Below are 20,250 nucleotides of genomic sequence, written 5' to 3' on the forward strand. Positions count from 1 at the left end.
CATAACCGATTTTCTACTCTTAATGTATTAAAATTTTCTTATACGAGTCACCTCCCTAGTTTGGGAATAGCCCCTGTATCATCGGCCTAGTGCCCCTTAGGTTTTATAAGGTTTCATGTAGGAGTGCAAGCCACGCCTCCATTCATCTTGGTATTTTGGGCCATTTAAGTAATCTGTTCTTTCCCACCGAGGCCTAGTAGGTTGGGTACGAGATACCCCCGTTTCATTTGATGTAAGCGGTGCCTTGATGGCAATTTGTGTAATAGTCTGGTATTGCCTTTAATAGGCTTGAAAAATTGAGAGCGGCTCAGCTCTTTCTTGTGTTTAAAAAGTGCCTCTGGGAGGCTAGCGGTTAAAAATTGGGAGACCGGGCGAGTTGGCCGTGCGCGTAGAGGCTAGCGGCTGTGAGCTTGCATCCGGGAGACAGTAGGTTCGAATCCCACTATCGGCAGCCCTGAAAATGGTTTTCCGTGGTTTCACATTTTCACACCAGGCAAATGCTGGGGCTGTATCTTAAGTAAGGCCACGGCCGCTTCCTTCCAACTCCTAGGCCTTTCCTATCCCATCGTCGCCATAAGACCTATCTGTGTCGGCGCGACGTAAAGCCCCTAGCAAAAAAAAATGGGAGCAAGTGCTCCTTGTATGAAGGGGTTTACTGCCCTTTGAATAAATGAGTGTACCTTGGTAATGTTGAGCTAGTAGCTCAAGGATTGTGTAACTGAGGCTCGAAGCCAGACCTTGTAATGATCCCCTAAAACTTGTGCTATCGTGCTCTGGTTTATAAATTAGAACTTGTACCTGATTTTGGCTTGTTGATTTGTTACTTGTTGATCACGGTAACCCGTACGCCAACGGCCATACCATGTTGAATACACCGGTTCTCATCCGATCACCGCAGTTAAGCAACATTGGGCGTGGTCAGTACTTGGATGAGTGACCGCTTGGGAACACCACGTGCCGTTGGCTCAATTCCCTTTCTGCCGGCCCCGTGGTGTAGGGGTAGCGTGCCTGCCTCTTACCCGGAGTCCCCGTGTTCGATTCCCGGCCAGGTCAGGGATTTTTACCTGGACCTGAGGGCTGGTTCGAGGTCCACTCAGCCTACGTGATTAGAATTGAGGAGCTATCTGATGGTGATATAGCGGCCCCGGTCTCGAAAGCCAAGAATAACGACCGAGAGGATTCGTCGTGCTGACCACACGACACCACGTAATCTGCAGGCCTTCGGGCTGAGCAGCGGACGCTTGGTAGGCCAAGGCCCTTCAAGGGCTGTAGTGCCAAGGGGTTTGGTTTGGATTTGTTACTTGTTGAATTTTGAAAGTCTATATGAAAATTGTTGTTCTGAAAATATAACCTTTATTGAAATTTTAATTCATCTTTCAGCTTTGTACTTGGACCCATTCCAGCCCGCACCTTCTTTCACCTCTGCCTTCCATGGATAACTTCGTAACAACAACAACAACAACAATAATAATAATAATAATAATAATAATAATAATAATAATAATAATAATAATAATAATAATAATAATGTTTGTTGCCAAATCATTGTCCCGTTTTTCTACGGTGTCGTGTATGAGGTAAGATGAATCTGTCACGGCGAGTTTTTATGACCGGATGCCCTTCCTGACGTCAACCTCATCAGAGGAGTTAATGAGATGAAATGAATGACGTGATATATGATACTAGGGAGAGGGTGAATCCCGATACCGGCACATAGCCTACTCCTGTCTATCACAAGCCAGCAAAAGGGCGAGTGATAGAACCAACACCTTAAAAAGCCTTGGTCCTGCTGACCCGATTGGTAGCACCATGTAAGGGCTCCTAGCCAAGGTTAACGGTGAGGTCCTTAACGGCATCTTCGGCGGAGCAGATTCGGAACTGAGCCAGGATCAAACCTGCCAAGTTAGGGTCAGAAGATCAGCTCCTCAACCGTCTGGTTGAGAATCCATGATGACGAGCTGAATGTGTCCACGTAAAATTAGTCATACTTGTGCATGCACTGTCGCTGAAGACTCGTTGTATGTGTATGTTGAGACTGCAACTGGAAGAGGTTTTTTTTTTTTTTTTTTGGTATATGGTATGAACGGCGAATGTGTTTGTAAACGTACTGTAAACTCCGGTTCGAAAGAAGTTAGCATATTATTAGAGACCGTAAGGAATCATAAACATATAATTGAATGCGAACAACCATACAAAATGTTGTGGAGTAAGAAAGCTCAAGCGTGGAATAAAAATGCAGATATCTTTACGCCAAGAATGATGTACGGTATATACCGACCATACCGTTTTTGTATGCCAGTTGAATGTGCGAGTTGTTGTACCTATGTTGTAGCTGTTGACCTGGGCATAGCATAACCTAAAAGCCAAGAGCGACAAAGTGACATTGAATGCATTTGAACAGAAAAGTAATAATAATAATAATAATAATAATAATAATAATAATAATAATAATAATAATAATAATAATAACATAAGCGGAGCTTCCGTGGCTCCAGCGGCAGCACGCCAGCCTTTCACCCCTGGTTCAGATCTCGGTCACTCCATGTGAGATTTGAGCTGTACAAAGTGGAGGCGTGACAGGTTTTTCTCCGTATAATCCGGTTTTATCTGTCATCTTTCATTCCAGCAACAATGTCCATCATTTCATTCCATCTATCAGTCATTAATCAGAGGGATGCGACAGGTTTCGGCAGACGGTACAATTCCTATCCTCGCCGCTAGTTGGGGGCTTCATTCATTCCATTTCTGACCCCGTCGAATGACTGGAAACAGGCTGTGGATTATTTAATAACATAATGCATACCTGGTGATATAGTTCTGGTAAGTACGCAGTCGAGAGCTCTGAGGAGACGAGAAAGTTTGACTATTTAATAAAAGAGTTCCCTCACTTTAAGCCTCCCTTCATGAGTCAAGTGGCGTTTCAAATCTGTCCCTCAACAGAACGATATACCTAGTGTGAAACAATTTTCATAGCTCCAGGTGCTAGTGACTTAGAGACGCCGGAGAAACCTACAACCGTAATTAGCATGCTGCCACTTGTATATAACCCCATTGCCATAAGAAACAGTGCTTCTGGCAAAACGACTTTGTTCCTGAAATATAAAATAATATGCTGCAAATGTGCCAGCGTGAATTCTAAATAATTCTAATTTGAATATTAATTTATACTTACCAGTCGGTTTTGTGTTCAATTGCATCATCAATCATTGCTAGTACCATAACTGCTGATTTTTAATAGAAATCTTTCACAGAATTGTCTGTTATTCCAATAATGAAAATTATTTTTATGCATTCTAAATTATTTTCGTCCCTGATACCATCTTCTTGAGATTTTTATGCATTCTAAATTCTTTTCGTCACTAATGCCATCATCTAGAGATAATATTGCAACTCCTTAGCTTAATCCAAGTCATAGATAAGCTGAGCTTACCACTTGCATTGTCCGTTATAAACGCCGTCCGCTTAAGCCCGATTCGAAGCTTAAGCGAATGCAGTGAAACTGGTCCCTCTTAAAACTCATTCCAGATATTCATTCACTCTCAACTTGATTAGTAAACTTACAATGGTTAACTTAATCTGCTAGAACTCGTCACACAAATATGTTCTGAGTTATTCAGTATCTAAAATAGTTCTTATTTGTTTTCAGTTGAGTTCTTGCATCTGGGAGATAGTAGGTTCGAACCCCAAAAAACCAAACCAAACCCCATGGCACTACAGCCCGTGGAGGGCCTTGGCCTACCAAGCGACCGCTGCTCAGCCCGAAGGCCTGCAGATTACGAGGTGTCGTGTGGTCAGCACGACGAATCCTCTCGGCCGTTATTCTTGGCTTTCTAGACCGGGGCCGCCATCTCACCGTCAGATAGCTCCTCAATTCTAATCACGTAGGCTAGTGGACCTCGAACCAGCCCTCAGATCCAGGTAAAAATCCCTGACCTGGCCGGGAATCGAACCCGGAGCCTCCGGGTAAGAGGCAGGCACGCTACCCCTACACCACGGGGCCGGCTTAGGTTCGAACCCCACTGTCGGCAAACCTGAAGATGATTTTCCGTGGTTTCTCATTTTCACACCAGTATCTCTATCAAGGCCACGGGCGCTTCTTTCCCATTCCTAACCTATCCCATCGTCGCCATAAGACCATCTGTGTTGCTGCGACGTAAATCAAATTGCAAAAAGCAAAGAATGTGTAATTGAGGTTCACTGATTCTAAGCTCAGAAGAGGTCACAAGAACGTGGTGGAGGATCGATGTGATAGGGCACTGGATGTTACTGTTTCAGTACTTGAACGACTTCCCAGAGAAACCCAGAGCTTGACACATGCTCCAGGCGATCTGGATCAGGCCGTAGGAAAGAGACATCAGCCAAGGTTGACTTGTTCCTTCGCGTGCAAATTCTCAGATATACTCATACTACTGTTGTAGAAGCAAGGAATCGTCTGAAACAAGTTAATGGCGTTCACATAATTGTCTGGTTAATAAGATGAAGACTTCTAAAAGGCTGTCCCTTTGCGCAGCTATCGGTCCTCTGCTTAGAATAATAGTAATGTTATTTGCCTTACGTCCCACTAACTACTTTTACGGTTTTCGCTAACGCCAAGGTGCCAGAATTTTGTCCCGCAGGAGTTCGTTGACGTGTCAGTAAATCTACCGATACAAGGCTGATGTACTTGAACACCTTCAAGTACCACCGGACTGAGCCAGGATCGAACCTGTCAAGTTGGGGTCAGAAGGCCAACGCCTTAACCGTCTGAGCTACTCAGCCCGGCCTCTGCTTGGAGATCACTCCCGCGCAATGTGTGTAAACTTCAGTAGGCAATACCGAGATTAGGCAGGGAGCCAGCGGAAAGCCTCCTCACTGACGATTCCAGAACAATTTTAGATCGCCTGGCAAGAGAGAGAGAGTTTATAGAAGTTTTTGGAGGAAAGGTTTTTCTCAGTAATTTTGTCATTCAAATTGGCATTCTATGAGTGTCGGTCCGATCAGCCATGAAGGCCTCACAGGTCACAGATACATCGAAGAAATTTTAATAAGACCACGTTTCATCTGTTTCTCCCTTCATTCGAGTGAATATCTTCTCATCCACAGCAATAAACATTTCCATTCCGATCGTTGCGACCTACAATACCTTGGAGATGTGGAAAGAGAATTGGCAAACAAGCAATAAGGATGGCAGTAAAATATGCGTTAAGATAGTCTTAAACAGTAAAAAATCACGTTATAAATCGATAATTCAAAGGAGAACATATGGATCACAGTATTTATTTTATAGTAATGCTGTTTAGAAATCTTGCCCATAGTATTGATTGAAACTTACAAGTTAGTTCATTTAGGTCCGATTTTTTCCCAAAGAAAGCAGAATTTGTTAGTAAAAATATTGGCTTCCTGAAGGAAAAAAAATGGAGCACCACCGTGAAAATGAAAATATTTTCTGCCGAGCAAGTGGTCGCGCGGTTTGAAAAGAGCGTTCCAACCTTAAATTGCAGTACAGCGTAGATGGAGCGCCCTGTTGCGAAATCGACTCGTGAAGATCACGCTCGAGTGTGACTCAAACAGGGCGTCACAGTTCCACATTTTTCGTTTGTAATTTTGTAATCTTAAGTTCATTCGTTCATAAATTAATATTTGTAGGATGGTAAAATAAATACAACATACTTTAATCACTGGCGTTCGGGAGATGTACTTGAGGATGATCCGGACGATGAGGAAAGTCGTATTAAAAACTTTTCATCGTCGACATCGTCCTGTAATTCGTCTGCTTTCCACAAAACTTTCATTTTTCTTTACTTCGTTCACGTAATTTGCCCAATTGTCTTATGTTTTTATGGCATAAAAATTTTAGTTCAGCATTTGGAACAAAACCATGTTCATTACCCGCGTGGACTAAGGCAAATCACGGTCCTCGACTTTTCGGTGGCCTAAGTCCCGAACTCACCCCTTCAAAAGCGGCCTGCCGTGCACTTTTCACTGTGGTATCCTTCCATTCTTTTGTCACTGTCTGCCCAATATTTACCTACGATTCATCTGTGTAAATTATAGCTTTATTTTGTGCCCTCAAACGTTTTATCTCCCTGAGATATCTGTGCCTCCAATTAATAATTTCATCGGTTTCAGTGAAAGCTGCTTTATTACCCCGTCTTAAATAACGGAAGCCTATATCATGTAAGAAGCGATACAACGTAGTTTTGGAAAATCGTGGCAAAGAATCTTCTCCATTTACGCGACTCAAAATCACCTTCAATGTCGGTGGTATGTTAGCAAATAAAAGAGACTGAACCGCCCGACGCATCCACTTCTAACAATTTCATCATATTTAATTTTTCTGTCGTCCTTCTCTTTTTTTTCGAGAGTTCGCAAAGGACTATGTGTGTATTCCTTCCTTATAGCATAGATTGTTCTTTCAGAACAACCTGTAGCTTTAGCTGTTTCACTGATTGCGCTGCTCATATTCATAGTCTTTAAAAAATAATCCAGGACACTCATTACAATATTGCGTTCTTTTCCCCTGAGTTTACCTACGGAACGTTTCTTTTTAATTTGACGATCCATTATACATCCTTCTGCACTTTTTCTTCGAACTAAGAACTATACATACGAGCACGAACTGACAACTACACAGACTACACAAACACAAACCACTTGTCCTCAAGAACTATACATTTATCACTGATCTTGTCCGGCTCCATGGCTAAATGGTTAGCGTGCTGGCCTTTGGTGCAGAGGGCCCTGGGTTCGATTCCCGACCGGGTCGGGGATTTTAATCTTCATTGGTTAATTCCAATGGCTCGGGGCTGGGTGTGTGTGTGTGTGTGTGTGTGCCGTCTTCAGCATTAGAATTCACCACAGGTAGGGGCCCCATTCTTATAGACGCGCGGATCGCCTATGCGGCGTCAACACTGAAAAGACCTGCACTCGGCCTCTTCGAAGGCCACACGCCATTAAATATTATATATCACTGATATTTATTTAATCAATCTTATAATACTGATTAAATGAACACCACTGCACACGGCTGCCAGTATATTTAAAAGCTCAGCCAGCCGAGTCACTCGTGAAACGTAAACAAACGAGACGTTCTCCCTGTCAAAAATTAAGAGATAACGAGATAAGGACTAGGGGTATGATTTAAAAATAACTTCCATATTCGAAGAGCGTTTGCTTTGCTTTAGCCACGCCATGATCCTTCTGCACATTTTCTTCGAAATTAGATCCCCACGCACGAGCACGAACTCACGAACCACACAAACGAAATACACTTTCCCTCAAGAATTGTACATATGTCACTGATATGTATTTAATCACTATTATACATACTACTGACGAAATGAGCACTGCAGTGCATGCGACTGTCTGGTACTTCAGCCAGCCAGACAGACAGCCAGCCGAGTCACGCGCGAAACCAAAATTCAAGGAGATATTCTTCCTGTCACAAATTAATAACTAAGCAGGATAGGAACTTCGGGATTGTTTTAAAAATAACTTCCATATCTGAAGACCATTTGCCTCGCTTTGACCCCCCATGCAAATTCAATAGGATAGACGCTGGCCAGCGACTGACTTTTTCGTGCCTGCACATAAAATTCCCTGAACATGACTGAAAATAAACGCATATACTGCATTTTGTTATCATTTAAATTTAAAAATAAACTTATCTACATCGAGCTGAAATGTTTCTTTACCAGCAGTGAAAACATTAGGAAAATAATGAGTATAAAATAGGAGTTATGGCATGATAAGTTCTATGCAATGAAGATTTTGCATTTGGCGAAACTTTCCATTATATTACCATTTTCACACTAAATGATTCTTTACATGTTTTTTGTTAACGGCATCAAATGCGCCTTGAAATTCTGTACATAACACAATATTCACCCATTTTAACCGATAACATTCTGATTCACGGATATTTGGCAAACCCGCTGCATTAGAGTAAGACAGCGCTACACGCAAAACATGGAAGAAGGAAAGAGACGGAATTATCCCATTACTGCTGTACTGCAATTTAAGGTTGGAACGCTCTATAGCTATCATCTTGTATTCCAGAGATAGTGGGTTCGAACCCCATTGCTGGCAGCGCTGAAGATGGTTTTCCGTGGTTTCCCATCTTCACACCAGAAAAATGCTGTGGCCACGACTGCTTCCTTCCCACTTCTAGCCCTACCCCATCGTCGCCATAAGACCTGTCTGTGCTGGTGCGACGTAAAGGACATTGTAAAATAATAATAATAATAATAATAATAATAATAATAATAATAATAATAATAATAATAATAATAATGGATAACACTAGACTAACTAAATATATTTTCAACTTATTGAACAGTTAGAAATCCAAGCCAACGCGGTTCATTGAAATTGAAAACGATATGAAAAAAGCTGGAATTAAAATAGATACGATAGAAAACAGAACACGTTTCAGAGAAGTAACATGTAAGGCAGGATTTCAGGAGAGAAAGAAATTAACAACTGGAAGAAAATGGACTCAAGAGGAAAAGGAACAACATTCTCAGAAAGTGAAGCAAGTTTGGAAAGGAAGAAAGTTAAATGCAAAGAAAAGTAACCCTTGTACCCTCAAAAGGGTAATAATAATAATAATAATAATAATAATAATAATAATAATAATAATAATAATAATAATAATAATCGATCGCTCCATACAGGGTTGGCGTCAGGAAGGACATCCAGCCGTAAATAGGGCCAAATCCATATGTGCGACACATTTCACACCCGTGATCCCACAGATGTAGAAAAAGCTGTATAATGATTGTTCCGGGGATTCTGTGGAACGGCAGGGGTGTAAGAAGGTGCGGGCATGAAGGGGTGGATAGAGAAAAGATAACATTTTAATTTAAAATTCTAAAATTAGAAAAAAAATTTCTTTCCAAGGATTTTTGTATTTTCAGAGTTTAAAATTTGTTAAACAATAACAAATAACAATAGGACAAAGGTTAGCTCATGAGCTCGAGAAACAATACTAGAGCAGCCTAGAACAACCAGAAAACAACGATTTAACAAAATGGGCTTGAAGCTCCAAAGTTACAAACTTTACAAGAGCACTTTACAGAACACTGAGCTCCATAATACACTACATCCAAAAAGGAGCGTCTTTGTTTCACGTAAAAAAATTCTCTCTAGGTGATTACTCTCCAATATTTACAAGATTCTAACCTTTCAACAGCACAATTCAACTCTCACATAAGAAACAAACAGTTTTCACTGTCCTACTCGCTCGACAGTGTACAATGCATTAAATAGGAAAAGGGAACAAGAATATTTAACAGGGGCAATAAGTGCCCATTCTACCTGGCCTTAGTAAAAAGAAAAGGTTAAAGCTATTGGCCGGAAATCAAAATGTTACGAGGCGAACACTTGCACTCCTTTGCAATACACTTGAAAAATACTTAAAACTCTATTTGGGCTGATGGCTCTAAGTTACGGAGGCTAAGCCTATACTATGGAGGTGACTAGATGGAGAGAAAGTTTAAATTACAAAGAAAGATAAATTTTAAAGTTTACGAAATCATAGTCACCTCAAGACCAAGTTGAAGGGGAATACAAGAGGGTTCCCACTCTTTATTCGCGAAGTTAGGTTAAAGTCTTAAACCAGACTGAAAATCTACATTGCAAGATTACATTGAGAAAGAATTTTGAAACATTCCCCTCGAGTTAGCTTTCAGAGAATATTACATGATTAAATATGTCTGCCATTACCTTGAGCTGGTGGACCTTCCGGAGATGGACGAGGCAAGCCCTCCCCTGCCTCCTGTATGAACACACTCTACTGCTGGACTGGAGCGATCGAAAGACAACATGGCACGAAAGGTGCGAGCTTTTATAGCGGAGAGGAAAGTTCCAGAATTCTCTGGGCCAAACCCCGGGACACTATCACAACACCCATTGGATAATCAAATAAAATAAAAAATTCCTGATTGATCGAACATTTAGAAGAAGAAGAAGAAGAAGAAGAAGAAGAAGAAGAAGAAGAAGAAGGGATAACAGTGCTAATAACCTAAGAACACAAAGAAGAATTAACAACCCTTCAGTGCTGAGAACCTCAAAATTACAAATTTCTTAGATAATTAATTGTTCATCCTCTCACCAGAGGGAGCACATAAATCGACAGTAGAGACATCTGACGATAAACGTTCAAACTCATTCCACTAAAGTTTCCACAGTTCGTATTAGAGATGGGCTTCTACAAGGCGCTCGTTTTAAATGTACGGAGTTGGTGTACCTCCGGTATAATAATAATAATAATAATAATAATAATAATAATGAAAAGCCACAGCCTGTTTCCAGTCATTCGACCAGATCAGGAATGGAATGAATGAAGCCCCATCTAGCGGCGAGGATAGGAATCGTGCCGGTTGACGAAGCCTGTCGCACTCCTCTGGGGCAATGATTAATGAATGACAGATGAAATGAAATAATATTGGAGAGTGTTGCTGGAATGAAATATGACAGGGAAAATCGGAGTACCCGGAGAAAAACCTGTCCCGCCTCCGCTTTGTCCAGCACAAAGCTCACATGGAGTGACCGGGATTTGAACCACGGAACCCAGCAGTGAGAGGCCGGCGCGCTACCGCCTGAGCCACGGAGTATAATAATAATAATAATAATAATAATAATAATAATAATAATAATAATATAATTTCGAGTGGCTATTTCTAGACGGGTGCAGCCCTTGTAAGGCAGACCCTCCGATGAGGATGGGTGGCATCTGCCATGTGTACGTAACTGTGTGTTATTGTGGTGGAGGATAGTGTTATGTGTGGTGTGTGAGTTGCAGGGATGTTGGGGGCAGCATAAACACCCAGCCCCAGAGCAACTGGAATTAACCAATGAAGGTTAAAATACCGGACCCGGGGCCGGAAACCGAACCCGGGGCCCTCTGAACCGAAGGCCAGTATGCTGACCTTTCAGCCAACGATTCGGACATAATAATAATAATAATAATAATAATAATAATAATAATAATAATAATAATAATAGAAAGGAGATTAATGGGTATCAAATACAGTAAATACCATGTGCTGTGCAGATGACTCCATGATACTTGCTCACAGTTTAGAGGATTATGAATTCCTTTTTAACAGCATCGACGAAGTAATCACTGAGTTTGACCTTAAAATAAATAATCAGAAAACAAAGTCCATGGTAATCAGCAAGCAGAAATCGCACCAACGAACGGAAACACCATTCAAATGGTGTCAGAATTCAAGTATCTAGGAAGATGACTTACGAAAGAATAGAATGTATATGAAAACATAAAACACCAGAATGGGCACTGCAGGGAGAGTGTTCCTGGAAGTAAAACATCTTGTTTGGAACCGTGACGTCTGATTCGAAACTCGTTGGCTTGTCATTATGTTACCGGTGCTACCGACGGATGGATACTCAATGAACCGACTGCAGACTTTTGAAATGTGAATGTACTACAGACCGGGCGAGTTGGCCGTGCGTAGAGGCGCGCGGCTGTGAGCTTGCATCCGGGAGATAGTAGGTTCGAATCCCACTATCGGCAGCCCTGAAGATAGTTTTCCGTGGTTTCCCATTTTCACACCAGGCAAATGCTGGGGCTGTAGCGTAATTAAGGCCACGGCCGCTTCCTTTCAACTCCTAGGCCTTTCCTATCCCATCGTCGCCATAAGACCTATCTTTGTCGGTGCGACGTAAAGCCCCTAGCAAAAAAATGTACTGCAGAATGTTTTTTTTTTTTTTTGCTAGTTGCTTTACGTCGCACCGACACAGATAGGTCTTATGGCAACGTTGGGACAGGAAAGGGCTAGGAATGGGAAGGAAGCGGCCGTGACCTTAATTAAGGTACAGCCCCAGCATTTGCCTGGTGTGAAAACGGAAAACCACGGAAAACCATTTTCAGGGCTGCCGACAGTGGGGTTCGAACCTACTATCTCCCGAATACTGGATACTGGCCGCATTTAAGCGACTGCAGCTATCGAGCTCGGTCTACAGAATGTTGAAACGTTTCATGGGCACACTACTTCGTCAACGAGAGGGTATCCTGTCGTGCCGGGAAATCATGTGAAGTCCTAACCCTTTCAAAACACAGGAAAGCAGCCTATTTCGGACACATGTTCCGAAATGACAAACAACTGATGATATAAAGCAAGATATAAGTGAAACATTTATGTGGGATCATAGTTCATGTCCGCGATACAGCAATTCTGATATGGGAAACGAAGCTGAACAAGAACAAAAATAAGGAGGATGAGGAGAAAAAGAAAGGAAGAAGAATGCCAACTGCTTTACGTTCCACTAACTACTGTTTCGGTTTTCGGATACGCCGAGGGACGGAATTGTGTCACATGGGAGTTATTTTATGTGCTAGTAAGTCTACCGACACGGCAGTGATGCTAAACAGAAGATCTTAAATAAAACTTTCTTCCGGAATGAGTTATTGCGCGGCAGAAACCCCAACACCGTTTCACAGAGGAATCACCATTCATTCATTCATTCACCTGCCTCACAGCCCGAGAGGTCTGCACAGGCCTCGCAGGCCTGCTTTTGACGTAACTTTCTCTGGCTTTCTCCTAACCGCCTCGCCCCTCTCCCCGTAGCGGACAGCTGACACAGCGGAGGAGAACACAACGGGATTGCTGAGAGACCGCATTCTTCACTTCCCGGATATTACAATAGATCACAGGGCTGGATAAACCGCAGAGATGGCCGTGCCTATTTATAACAGTACCTGTCTTGATTTAGGAGGCCGTGAAGGATAACACACAATAAATAATATACAAGGCTTATAGATAGATCTACTTAATGCCTGTTTCTCACGGTAAAATTTTCTGTCAAGTTTATTGTACAATAATTTAATTTTATAAAATTTCTGTTGCTCACGGTCAAATTCAAGTTTTATAAAACCTTTGATAAAACTTTACATAAAATAGGACATGTTCTATTCCGTAAAATTAATTTTACGAAACGAACCAATCAGCGAAGCTGACATCGCGATGATGCTGGCGCTACGTCGTGAGAAGATTGTGAAGCTCGATTGTGGACTAAGGAAGCTGTTAGTGTTTTACTGGACGAATACCAGAAAAATCCTGTTTGTACGAAGTTAAAACGCCACTTTACCACAACAGAAATGCAAGAAGAGAGGCAGAAAACACAATCGCCGAATTCGTATATGAATGCTGGTCTTCTAACCTCAACTAATTTTCGACCAAGGACAGCAATCCTCTACTTTCTTCTCTTCCTTTGATCCAATCCCGAAGCCCGCATTTCCTGGCATTTCTTTTCTTCCTTTTTACCACTGTACAACATATAATTTCAGCTAAAGCAGCAAGTCTTGCTTTGTTTGTTGGAGCTATACTCTCAAACACACTGTAAGTTGAACAGCTGATTCTTGGTTTTAAAGTTTATCGATAGATGGCAGCACATACACATCTTAGTTCAGAAGTGAGTTTATGCTTTCACGGATTTTATAAAATAACTTTACCGTGAGCAACACAACTTGTTTCCACCAAATTTTTATAAAATTAATTGTACAACAAATTTTATGAAACATTTTACCGTGAGCAATAGGCATAATATTATCGATTTTCACGCCCCAGTAACTACTGTTGCGGTTTTTGGAGGAGCTTAGGTGCCGGGATTTTTGCCCCCCGAGGAGTTATTTTACTTGCTGGTATGTTTACCGAAACGAGGCTGACGTACTGAGCACCTCTCTGCGTATTTGAGCACACAAGGCCAGAACTTCTACCATATAAACCACGCATGCCGGCACTTGAAGCACTAATGGAGCTTCCAGTCTGGGTCAAGTGAAGTACACACCCTATATACATATCTCTAGTGGTGGTTATTGTTGTTTTACGAGACTAGGACTAACTAGAAGGAAAAGTGGAAGAGATCGGACCCTTCGAAGAATGAAGGTATCGGCAAAAGAATGTGAAGAACAACGAAGACCGTGAAAATGAAAGACGATCGGGGTCGGAAAAGAGCAAGATTTGATTAAAGGTGATCAGATGGGAAAGTCAGGAACCCGATGCAAGAAAGTGGAAGCAATGACAGTCTCAGATAGGGAAACCGTGGTCAGCAACCCATGCTCCCAAGATAAGAGCATCTAGTCCCGCTTTTATTCATCTCTTACGACAGACAGGGGATATCGTGGATATACTCTACCGTCCGCCCCTACTGCAGAGGAACAATTTGATCTCTGTCCTCACTCCACGGCGTCGATGACCTCATGTTTGACCGCTTAAAGAGATTATATTTGCCGATACATCCTGTAGTTATCTCTCAACTAGCATGTTCGTGATTTGCGAAGAGCTGAACTGTTGCCAACGGTCATGTCATTACTGATACATTCAGAAGTGTAATTGATTTGCACATTGTATTATTTCAGGATGTTTGGGCACATATTTGTCACTGCAAATATTCGCCACCCCATAAAATGAAACCTAATTACGTTGATGATTAATTTTACAATAACTAGATCTATTTGTATTTTATTAGCTATCTGATCAATTAATTTAACATTACAATATATTCGTGAGCGAAAGCTGGGTGGACTCAGGATATCTTATTCATAAGTTAGGAGTAACAGACATGAAAGTAGCAAGAATGATTGCTGGTACAAACAGGTGGGAACAATGGCAGTGGGTACTCGGAATGAGGAGATAAAGGCTAATTTAGGAATGAACTCGATGGATGAAGCTGTACGCATAAACCGGCTTCGGTGGTGGGGTCATGTGAGGCGAATGGAGGAGGATAGGTTACCTAGGAGAATAACGGACTCTGCTATGGAGGGTAAGAGAAGTAGAGGTAGATCAAGACGACGATAGTTAGACTCGGTTTCTAACGATTTAAAGATAAGAGGTATAGAACTAAATGCGGCCACGACACTAGTTGCAAATCGCGGATTGTGGCGACATTTAGTAAATTCACAGAGGCTTGGAGACGGAACGCTGAAAGGCATAACAGTCTATAATGTATGTATGTATGTATGTATGTATGTATGTATGTATATTTGTTGTATGTTTTCAGAAGTTTTACAATATACTTCTCCTAGGAAACAACATGTTTGGTTTTATGAACCACTTACTAACTTAATATTTGCTTATTATTTTGTCATTGACTAAACGTTCAATATTTGGAGTAAAACTGTGTACATATTTTAGTTCAAAACTTATTTTATACGTAATCATTGCCAGCTTATAGCTTGCGATCCTATAAAGGAGTCTCTCTTTGCCAGTCCAGAGTAACCCTTATCGGTCTCTCGACTACCGACAGGTCACGCTATACTCGTCATCTTTCCCATTCTTCTTTCCCTTTCCCATGCCCTGCAGTGTTCGCGATTGCGATTGTGGACTTGGCCTCTTTTTTCGGATGGCCTTCCTGACACCAGCCTTAAGTGGAGGGCTGTGTGATTCTGTGGTAGTTTGTAGCGTGATGTGTTGTGTGTATATGAAGAGGTGTGAACTGGAAGAAATATCCAGTCTCTGGCTCAGGAGAATTAACCAGACGCGGCCATAGACCCCTAATCGGCCCAGAAACGAACCCGATACCCTCTAAACCTAAAGCGAATCTGGACATTCAGCCAGGCTCATTAAACTATGTAATAATAATAATAATAATAATAATAATACCGAGTAAGCGGTCGTGCGGTTAAGGTCTGTGAGCTTGCATTCGGAAGACAGTGGATTCGAACCCCACTTTTGGCATCCCTGAAGATGGTTTCCCGCGGTTTCCCATTTTCACAACAGGCTAATGCTGGGGCTGTATCTTAATTAAGGCCACGGCCGCTTCCTTCTCACTCTTAGCCCTTTCCTATCCCATCGTCCCCAAAAGACCTATTTGTGTCGGTGCGACGTAAAGCAAATTGCAATAATAATAATAATAATAATAATAATAATAATAATAATAATAATAATAATAATACCGAGTAAGCGATCGTGGGGTCAAGTTTGCGCAGATGAGAGCTTGCATTAGGGAGATAGTGGATTCGAACCACACTTTCGGTAGCCCTGAAGATGGTTTCCCATTTTCACACCAGGCTAATGCTGGGACTGTATATTAATTAAGGCCATGGCCGCTTCCTTCCCACAGCTATCCCTGTCCCATCCCATCGTCGTTAAAAGACCTATCTGTGTCGGTGCGACGTAAAGCAAACTGCAGTAATAATAATAATAATAATAATAATAATAATAATAATAATAATAATAATAACAGAATCGTTTAAGTTATCGGGTTTCAGACCTTTTGAAATGGTTCCATGAAACGAAATGGCGTATGACTTTTAGTGCCGGGAGTGTTCTTTTGATATGACGTCCGTAGGCGACCTGCGCGTCGTGATGAGGATGAAATTATTATGAAGACGACACCTACACCCAGTCCCCGTGCCAGTGAAATTTACCAATGATGGTTGAAATTCCCGACCCTGTCGGGAATCGGACCCGGGACCCCTGTGATCAAAGGCCAGCACGCTAATCATTTAGCCATGGAGCCGAACAATGGTGCCATATTGGCGATCTATCCACCAATTTCGACATTCCGACTGTGCTCTTGCCTAGTAGCGAAAGCGGGACCCTTCTGGATAGTTTATATGTATGTATGTATGTATGTATGTATGTATGTATGTGTGTATGTATGTATGTATGTATGTATGTATGTATGCATGTATGTATGTATGTATGTATCAGTGGCGGCGCGTGACTTTCGTCACTGGGGGTTCAACAGAAGGAAGAATTCTTGTGCCGCCCCCCCCCCCCGCCCCCCCGCTCCCCCTTCGCCCCCACATACTACCACTCCGACTTTGGTCCAAGTCCCTTCGCTTTCATCACTCACAAAGAATAAACAGGGAAAACAAAACATCCTGTTGGTAATTTCGCACCCACACATCCACTCGATTCTTTTCCATAGGGCCTATATCCATTCTGAATTTACGCACGATTTCTTTACTTTTAATCTGCATCGTTATATCAAGATCAGTCAGTGGGCGGCCGGCATTCTTTATCTCAAGTTTGCGCTCAAGAGAAGAAAATTTTGTCTTTCTAGGTATATGGACCCCGTCATACTCATTTTCTAGCTCCTTACCTTTCCCGAGCACAAAGATTGTGGACGCAACCACAATGCACAAAAACACACACACGGACATAAGATTGTAACTTCCTTATGTTCTAAAAATTACGTTTCTATACGACACAATAGTACACTGACACGCTTGCACAGCGTACAATAATATAACGAATTATGATAAATACTGCAAAGTTTTATAAACACTAGTATCACATTTGAAAAACAGAAGGAAACTTTAGGGATGTGTGTTCGCACTGTTGACAACGTTAATAACTTAATTTTACGAACTCGTGTGGGCTAGGCAGTTAGCATTTTCATTGGTATTATCTTCCCGCTATTTTTCGCCTCAATGATTTTTAAGTTAAATTTCTCTCCAAGAAGTAATTGCTCCAAAGAAGGCAAATGAATAGATGTTCAGTAAGTATTAGTAATATATTTGGGACAAAATATCAATCGGAATTCGGCAGTTTTTTTTTTTTTTTTTGCTAGGGGCTTTACGTCGCACCGACACAGATAGGTTTTATGGCGACGATGGGACAGGAAAGGCCTGGAGTTGGAAGGAAGCGGCCGTGGCCTTAATTAAGGTACAGCCCCAGCATTTGCCTGGTGTGAAAATGGGAAACCACGGAAGACCATTTTCAGGGCTGCCGATAGTGGGATTCGAACCTACTATCTCCCGGATGCAAGCTCACAGCCGCGCGCCTCTACGCGCTCGGCCAACTCGCTTTCGGAAGTTTAATGTGACTTCTGATAGTAATGATGCTTTCCAACACTAGTGGTAACTATGTGTGCTATTCTCTGCTGCCGTAGTTAAATTCCTGTAAGGGCAACAGATGGCAGGCATGTACTAGTTTTCTAACCCCAACAACACGACTTGCGATTACGAAGACGGGTGAGAGAGAGAGTGGCATTTTGCGCATGCGTAAATCACGGATATTCGTTTCTGCGATATCCTGGTCTTGTCTACGTGTTGGTCGGCATCTCCCCGCACCTCAACACACCCTTCGCCAAGGTACGGACGGAGATGTGGCCTTGCATGGGGGGTGCATTCCAGACGAGTATCCAGCCAGGACTTCGCGCGGCTCGCTTGAATTAAAAGTCAGTATGAGTATATTACGGATAGATGAGCTTAGCAAAGGCTTCGAGATTGACAAGGCAGTTGTGAAAAATTATTTAAGTACAATGAGATATAAACTGGAGGTTCATTGCTCCATTGCGCTATACCAGAAACCGCCACTGGTATGTATGTATTGAAACGGGAATGTCACAGCGACATTCATTATCAAAGTATTTCTGGTGCATACGAGCGCAACTCGTAACAACAGCTGTACGAGAGGTTTGAAAAGACCGCTGTGAGCGCAGGTGACGGATGTAGCAGCTATGCACGCAACCTGCTCGCTGATGAAAAGCCAGCCAAGGACTTATGACGTAGCCATCGAACATTCGATTCCTTCCATCTCATTTTTTCCAGAACCGAATGTGATACAAAAATTCCAATTGCACCATCGTGTAGCCCATAACAACAGAAGGTAGAATACAAAGTTTCAGTAAAATCGGCGATGGGATAACCGAGAAATTGAAGATAGAAGATTGACCAATCAGAAGCCACGATGCCCAGATTAGGGGTATAAAAGGAGCTAGTTGAGTTAGCTTAAATCGGTCGGTTGATGCAGAGTGGGTCTCGGCCCATAAGTGGCCACGACTGGTCCGTGGCCCAACAGCTCTGCAATTTGACCGGCCAACCGAGCAGAGGAGGGGTGGCCACGGCTCTACCGTAGCTCTACGCCTCTGCATTCGGGAGACGGGACAGGGCTGGACCTCACGGTTGGTCCCAACCATCGGCTGTCCTGTGAATGTTTTCCGTGGTTTTACATTCTTCTTCACGAAGGCGAATGCCGGGACAGTTCCTAGAATAGGCCACGGCCGCCAACCTCTTCACCTTCTCCGATCATCTCCTTCACCGTAACAAATCTCCCGGCCTTCAGGGGAGGAATCAAAACATTTTAGTAGAAGTAGTTAGCTTAAATCAGCACCACCAGTATCTGCCATGGTGTGCGGGCCAGCTGTGGAAGATATCGCTAAGAGATCGTTACTCTGTTCGGCAGACTGCCGACTGTAGTTGTGTTTACGGAAAGTACAAGTGTTCGCGTCTGTGTATGTACACATTTCTAAGTGTCGAAGGTGGAAACTTTGAACTCTAATTTTGTGCGAGATAGGAAGTGATATAATATTTTGAGTCGTCAACAGCTGATAGACTTGTGTATTAAAACTTAAACAGTTCGAGTAATTAACATCCTTGAGAACGGGACTAAATTATTCAAGCGAATAATCATAAATTGTTATCTACTTGCATAAACTGGACGAACTCGCCACATTATAGTTTATCGCCGTGTTATTGTACATATTCAGGGAAGTGATAGTTCAGTTACAAACGAGTAGTTCATTTAAAAACGAGACCATTTGACTCATGTCAGTCTTTCACAACGAACTGTATCATAATAATTTCTAAAACTGTGTCGTTTATTTATTGGACAGTGTTAATTCCTTTCCGTCGAACTATGCTGATCACATTTTAATCATGCTTTTTAGGTTCATGAGACTGTGCCTTAATGACTAATTTATTTCGTGAAAACTGTGCTTAAATAAAATAATTTATTTTCATGAGACTGTGCCTTAGTGACAGAATAGACTCGAGGTTTTTGAACTGTGTTCGCTAAGTAGGCTTGGTGCACTAGGACAGTGCATCGAACGACAATAATTTCATTTGTGTTGAACTGTGTTAATCCTCTTCTTACATTATGAACTGTGATATTCTATAAACTTGAGTTACGTCGACAAGTGCATCGAACGTCAATCATTTCATTGATGTTGAACTGTTTTTTTTTCGTTATGAACTGCGGAACATGTAAATTCCACGGGCTGTGTTGAGTAGTAATATTCAGTGAAGGCACTAATTTGCAAAATGTGCAGCGCAGTAAAGAAGTGTCGTACCAGATCTCATTGACATTCTGTGCGATGCCTATAAACTTTCTTTTACTCCCTTCGTGGGACCGAAGGTGGAATTAAATGTTAAATCAATAATTCCATATTGTACGTGATCGATCATCAGGCGTCAGACTCTCGGGTACGATCCCGATCCTCGTCGGAACTTCAACCTGTCAACCGCCGTGGGATAGCGTGTTGCCATGGTGCTGAGAGGAGATCCATTGTGAGCAA

The 20,250-nt window shown here is 42.2% G+C and overlaps 1 non-coding gene across 1 annotated transcript; it reads left to right on the forward strand.

Annotated features, from left to right (window-relative positions):
* Positions 1–847: 847 nt before the first annotated feature.
* On the forward strand, positions 848–966 carry LOC136859370 (5S ribosomal RNA). Its single transcript, XR_010858991.1, has one exon. It is a non-coding gene; the product is annotated as a 5S ribosomal RNA (ribosomal RNA).
* Positions 967–20,250: the final 19,284 nt, after the last annotated feature.

Source organism: Anabrus simplex, chromosome 1 (genome assembly GCF_040414725.1).
Source record: "Anabrus simplex isolate iqAnaSimp1 chromosome 1, ASM4041472v1, whole genome shotgun sequence".
In the NCBI taxonomy this organism is placed as follows: Eukaryota; Metazoa; Arthropoda; class Insecta; order Orthoptera; family Tettigoniidae; genus Anabrus; species Anabrus simplex.